Here is a 7,688-nt window from a genome sequence, read left to right on the forward strand (position 1 = left end):
TTTATCACTGACGTTTCCAATGTAATCTTATTTAACTCATTCGTAATACTCAGAAGAGAAATTCCTTTGCTCCACATTTTGTTCTCTTCAATTTTTTTCAAGAATAGTGTAGTTCTCAAATGTAACTAGGGTTCTGCAATATTACATAACAAACTAAAAATTATAGCATAAAAAAAAATATGAAATTCTAACAAAGTGGATAAACCCAAGTTTCCCAAGGGTGCACTACCATGCTATGCTCAACAAGAATAATCATGTTACTTTTCCAGTAGCCATGAAGGAATGTAAACTGATATTTTATCCATGTTAAATAGTAGCTATGGTCAACAAATGAACATTCAATGAGTGAGTAGCATTATTAGACGAGCACGAAAAAAAACTGTAATGACAAACAAGAAATAAGAAAATATTTTATCTACAGATTAAGTGACGAGGGTAGAAGAAGAGTGAACACTTAGCTTACTCCATGAGAACATGATTTCCTTTCTCTACAGGTTCAAAGAAATGAAATAGAAAGTGTAGTGTAGTGAAATACTGCCAGAAGCAGATCTATGATAAAAGGAAAAAAGTTATATAAAACTATATGTTTTAAAAAGCCCTTACTAGTTCACCATACATATGGTTGCAATGAGGCCACCAAAATGTAAGGCCAAAGGGCTATAATCGCTAGTAGGGTTGAGTCACAACCTAGTTGTCAAGCATCTATGATTTCTCTAGTGTCGTGCTCTGAGAGCTAAAAAAAAAACCGTAATGAGAAAAAAAAACAAAATCGTCAAAAGCCAATGGGTGTCAATCAAGCTCAAAATATGAGGGATTAATTCATACTGTGGCAACCACTGGATCACCCCTCTATATCTAAATCATTCGGTTGGATAACATATGGTAGGAACGCAAAGGCCACATGGGTACATATGAATGGCAAGGTTGGTTCAACACCGTCATTTAAAAAAAAATACCCAATTCTATTTCAAACATGGGTAAATGATAGGATAGTCATAGCAATGAATCGGTCCTCCCTATGTATAAAAGGGGAGTATAAAACCCTTTCAAAAATAAAGAGGGAAGAAGTTCAACCTAAGCCCTAATGCAGCCATATATTGCTAATAAAGAAAATTTATTTAGTAACTTGCATATACAACTTTTATTAACTTTAGAAAACATGACCATAATAATAAGAATAGGTATTGAATAGTATATGTAAAATTGTATGGATCAATGCATACTATGTATCAAACTAAGTTAACATGTAACCTATGGAATAAAGGGTAATGTAGAGTGTGACAAGAAGAGAACAACATCCATGTTTATTTATACTATTTCAGAAATAGAAAGAGAAATGAAAAATAAAAATAAAAAAAATAGCCAACAGGTCTCACACACCACCTTTATAGTTGAGTTGTGAGTTTGTTTTACATTAATGAGACATATGTCTTATGTGATTATTTTCTTGGGATATTTTATGTTTGCAAATATTTTGTATATAAAAAAAAAATAAAAAAATAAAAAGAGATAGAGGTTGGGAAAGGGTTGGACTAGGAAAATCTCAAGAAAATAGTCATGGTAAAACCTTTGTACATATTACTCTTCCTTATTGTCGAAACCGGATTTAGTTCTTTGGGTCTTATTCTCTTTGTTTGCATACATACCTGGCCTACTTAGAAAGTCGAAAGAAAAAAAAGCAGTGGAATTCCCTACCAATGTATTAAAGTATGAATTGCCCTTTCGGGAATAGGTTGTTATTTTTATTCCAACTTCAAACGCTGTGGATAGATTATTTGAACTTTGAATTATCTGATTCAACCTTAGATTGAAGGTTTTAATTAGTCACCATTTGTTTAAAGGGCCACACACAACCCTTCTTGCAAATTGAACCATTCTTGCAAATTGCAGAGTGAGGAAAGTGTTCTAAGGCATAGGATATGAGTGGAAATTGGATCTTGGAGGAATCCACCGAATTCCCGTTGCAAGTCCGTGGAAAGTTCATAATACGAAGAGTTTTAGAATTTCGCCAAAATTTCAATATATAAATAAAAGAACGGACTTGAGACCCTAGGCATGAGGTGGGGGGCACGTTCAAGCCTTATTCGGTTGGTCGAGGCCCAACCGGTTTGTCACATCTGATAAGGAATTTCCCCCACCCTTCAATCCTTTCTCAAAGCTGGCCCTCACTACACGACATTCGTGCTTCCATCCCCCCGACTATCGGACATTAGCACCTTCCATAGGTTAAGCCCAGCCCGAACATATTCGTTAATTCTAGACTTAACATTTGTTTGGGGTTCGTTACATAAGTTGGATTTAAAAAATATGAAAGAATAGTTTTCAAATTTATACTGGCACGATATAACGTTGTACATTGTGGTAATTTTAGATATTAGAAGATAGCAACAGTGCATTTTTAGGGGTGACCAGGGTGAGTACTGTTGTTTTCAATTAGAGATCGAATTAAATATCCAAGAATGGGAATTAAGGTTATAGTAATGAGAAACGTCTTCAGCTGCATCATGTAGCTTCCCCAATAATAACTATTATAGGGAAGGAAAACCAAAATTCATCAAACAAAATCATCAAATGAAGCCTATAAAATACCAAAAATGTATGTTTTATTTACATAACATAGTATACTATTCAATATACAAGAATCTTTCTCTATTACATATTTGAGAAACCTTGACATTAAAATCTTAATCATGGCATCTAGATTCGTATTTTTTCTTCTAACCCTCGATCAAATACGAGATCAATTTGTTGCTTCCATTTTTCATCTTAGGTAGTGCAAAGAATAAATTAAAATTTCTTCGTTTGACTTGGGCGCCTAATAACTCCCCTTCAAACCCCTATCAGCACCTATCAGCAGGACACCGGAGCACCCGGAGTAGCGGAAATAAAAAAATCTTATAATTACAATTTGAAATAGCATTCAATTCACTTAATCTAATAACATTCACATCAAAAAAATAATTCATTAATAAAATATCTAAAATCTCAATTTCGCTTGTCATTTTTTTTTTTTGTAAATAATTCATCAACTATACACTATTTCGGGTATAAATCTTCTCATGTGCATGTAGCAATACAAATAACAAATCATTTCTACTAATATACTTAGCATAGAATGTAGTCTCACTTGCCCTTGTGTAAAATCGATCCCTGTAAAGGTATTCATATACCCTTTTATACCAGACATTTGGAATTCACTCTTTTCAATATAAACCCGTATTCAACTTGTAATCCTTGCACCCATAAGTTTATCTGGGTTGTTACTTTTGATATCTAATTGAGAAATAATTCACTTAAACTAAGTTATGAAAGTTGAAATAATCCTTATAATTTCTAATCTTATATCATAAGCAAAGCTTCATATGCTATATATTATAACATATATATTATCTTTTTATATAGTATCTTTTATTTGTGATGTTTAGGTAATCCCTTTATCTCATTATTTTTTCTATAAACCAATTTGGTTTCCTAAGAAATCTTTTATTAAAAGGAGATCAAAAAATTTCATGTTTCATTTATTTCTACTACACTAATGTTTGTATGCATTGTTTTACATTAGATTGTATTTTTTATTAGATATTTATCATAAATTTGTTCTATATGAATTTAGTAGAAACTTTAGGAAAATTAATGATATTTATTTTATTATTAGTTAGTGATAATATTTTTTGAAACTTTATAACGTTATTGGAGGGATTGCACTTGGTGGTAGAGTGACATTTGGACCTTTTAAGTTCTTGAAGCTAGAATTTGAATACCATGGAAGCTTGGGTTGCTAGTAGAGTTCATTCAATGTGGAGAGATGTAATTTTGTGATGTTCTCAATTCCACAATTTTTTCCCTACAATACTTCTTCTTTTTTTCTTTGCACTCTACCTACCATTTTTGGATTTCATTAAAACTAACTTGATGAGTGAATATTACTTTCTTTGCTAGCATATTATGTAATTTATATCAATTTATCTACATTATAAAGATACATATTCTACTTTTATAATCATGTTTTTCACACTTCTAGTTTGAAACATCAAAATAATAAATGCATCAACACATATCAATATGTAACACAATTAGCTATTCGAAACCTCTTATGGGATAATCCCTTCATTATTTTTAGAGGAAATATTTTCAACAAATAGATAGGTGTACCTATATAGTGCACCCAAAGGGAATTTGGAAAGCCATTCACTTTAAAAATACTAAATGTCCTTTCAATTATTTTTACTTTTTTCATTATATGATTCTATTTTGTGGAACAAAATAACTTGCCATTAAATATTTATTTCTTATATTATATTCAACAATTAGAAAATTCATGCTACCTAAATTCTCCTACTTTCAAATAACATTCATTAAGCTTAGCTACAATAATTTTAGACTACTTGAGGAATTCAAATCCTATACCTACAACTAGAAATTTGAAGGTTTTGCATCAAGCTATAGATATATATCTAAATACATAAGTTCGAAATGTGCCTTGTCTCTGTATAATGATCTTAAAATAAAATAGTATTTTCATTGTGAACCCATTAACCATATGTTTTTTTTGAATTAAATGAAATTTTTGAAAACTTAAATGTTCAAACCTCATCTACCACAATCAATACTAATAGTCTAAGACAATTTTCAAAACTTGAGGAATTTTACTTGCAAAAGTGGCACATAATATAACTTTCTATTTCATAAATAATGAAGTTGTTATTTTTAATAATGATTGAATATCCTTTCTTAGTAATTTCCCAACAATTAAAAATTATGCTACACTAAACACATAATGAATATTGTGAAATATTTTCATCTCACTTTCTTTATACTGAATAATACGAGGCATTTATCCATTATAGGTGTCATTATCATAATAATATATTGCAACCACAATATTTATTAAGAATAATATATTTCATAAATATTATAGAGAAATTATATTTTATTTTAAATAATGAAGATGATATTTTTGTATTTAGGGAACAAGGAAAATAATTCCTTACTATTTATTTATAATTGAATTCTTAAGTGAATTTAGTTTTATAGTGGCATTACTATTACAATGTGGATGACTAGCCCTACACTTCTCCTTCATGGTGGAGAAATTAGTCAAAATATAAAATAACAATTACACATGTACTTGACTATGCAGAGAAACATTATGGAAATGATAGCTAGGGAACAACTCTTCATTGGTGAATGGATGATAATGGTATAATATGATCACTAACGTGTTATTATAGTAAAGAAGAATCCCAAATAACATTTTAGGTTGAAGAACATATACTCTAAGTATTATTTTAAAACAAATATCATTGAGAAAGAAATGTATAAATAAAATAGTGACACAACAATTTTGGATTCTTGTAAAAACATAAACAAAAGGTATTTACGTTGACAACACTACAAATAAACTAAAATGGAAACAATACTTTTATAGTTCAATTTTACACTATAATAAAATTTTCAAATTCTTGATTAAATCATGATTTTCACTTGGTCCAATAAATACATTAATAAGGATTTTATGACTCACAAATATTCTAAAAAAATAACATTGACTTAGAGTGAATATGTTGTCCAAATATTTACATAAAACAATAAAGACTTATTCCCTAATAAACATGGTAGCAATTAGTACTCTAAATTTTATGTCACTCTTCATTAACACTATGAAGTTTGGTGATTATTTATTAGTCTTGATTAGTAATTGTTATAGTGCTAATGAATAGTCATAAATTTATCCCAAGTGATGGAGATACCTAACGGGATAGTAAAAAATTATTCATATCTTTTTTTAACATAGATTGCAGCCCAAAGTTATGATAGAAATATGAAACAATCATCATGGCATAATTCAATGTTTACATAACTAGATTAATATATTTTTATTCACCATGAAGTTTGGGTAATAATAATGGTATCATTGAAAAGAACAATGTTATTATTGTTGCTTCAAGCATGAATTTTTGAATTATTTACATAAATATTTAATGCATTACATTTTCTATGCATATTAATAATTTGAATACACTAGTGTCCACAATCATTAAAATAGGAATACAATAATAAAAAAATCAATTACCCTTCACAAAATCAAATATAATAATATTAATTTTAAAACTAAATTATTATTATTGTTATAAAATCATTGCATTTATTTATTATATCATTTAATAAATATACTAATTGATTATAACTTTATCCATTATTACCATGTAAATCATCATGGATAAATCTTGCCATATAAAAATTATAATCTTGTAAATTAGAATATAAAAAAAAATCATTTTATTATATGTGAAAAAATCAGTAGGTATGTATAATATGGGACAATATGAAATTCTATGATAATCAAGTTTCAATAAATAATGGTTATAGATATTGATTATAATGATTAGTATGATCTGTCCATATTAAAAAGAATATTTTTGTATTTAAAATATTCATTGATATTGACCATCATTAATCTATTGAGCTAATTTCTTTTATTGTTTAAGTTATTTGTATTCTTTATTTATTCATAGATTTATTTAGTTCTGTCTTCATGTTTCATCACAAGCATAGAAATATTTTGTAATAAATATATCTTCATTTATACTAGATATACAAAATTTTGTAAATTGAAAAGTGAACTTTGGAGAAGAGTAATTCATACACAATACACACTATTTCAGTGCCATGTTTTACATTATCTCTAAACACATTTTCCTTCTATGTCTGAGAATTTTATAAGCTATGATATTATGTACATATAATTATAAGTCTCTTATTGCTCTAGTCATTATAACTTAATTGAAATAAAAAAACACAGCTCTTCATAAATTGTTCATTAAATTATTGGAGTAGTGAACAATCCACACATCGTCAAATGCCATTTAAATTCATATTTAGGTATTCTTTTTACAATATTAGTTGTACAAAACGTCCTTAGAAATTAAAATTCAATTAAAATATGATCCTCATAGTAAATATGGCATATCATAGTAAATATGGCATATTATGTAAGGACAAAGAAAATACTTACACTTGAGATAAACTCATTTCTACCTTGTAATCCCATATTATGTGCTAAATGGATTTCCCGTTGCTCGTTTTCGCCATGTATATAAAATTATTGAGAATTGTCATTTTGTGTGATAATTGGAATCACTTGCACATGACGTGCATGATGTAATGGCTGGGGCGGATGGCTTTCACACCCCCCAGTCAAGTTCGAATCCTGCGGAGGTTGTAAAAAGTGGAAAATGAGAGGGTCCTACCGAAGCTTACAAAAAAAAAAGATAATTGGAATCACTTAATATAAACGAATAAAATCAAAGAATATATATATATAAATATGAATAATAAAATCAAAGAATATATATATAAATATGAATGATGCATATGGTTAATATTATAACCTTTTTTATTATTGGATTAGTATTATTAATTGATTACTTCTTCTATGCCCTATATAATCCCCACGATTAACCCTAAAACTTTACTAAGACCTATATAGTCATTGGCTGAATTTATATTGTTATGTAGGATATAATGTTTTGTGTTTTTATTTTAGTATTATTGTACCATTCTCTATATCTAAGGAAACATAATCTTAGCATCATTATTTTTTTCTTTGTACATTGTATTAGTTTTAAAGGGAAGTTTTATTCTTAAACTGGATTATAATTATTGATTTATTATCAATTTTAAAGTTC

Source organism: Pinus tabuliformis, chromosome X, assembly GCF_031772625.1.
Source record: "Pinus tabuliformis cultivar Carrire ecotype Pingquan chromosome X, CPIR1, whole genome shotgun sequence".
Classification (NCBI taxonomy): domain Eukaryota; kingdom Viridiplantae; phylum Streptophyta; class Pinopsida; order Pinales; family Pinaceae; genus Pinus; species Pinus tabuliformis.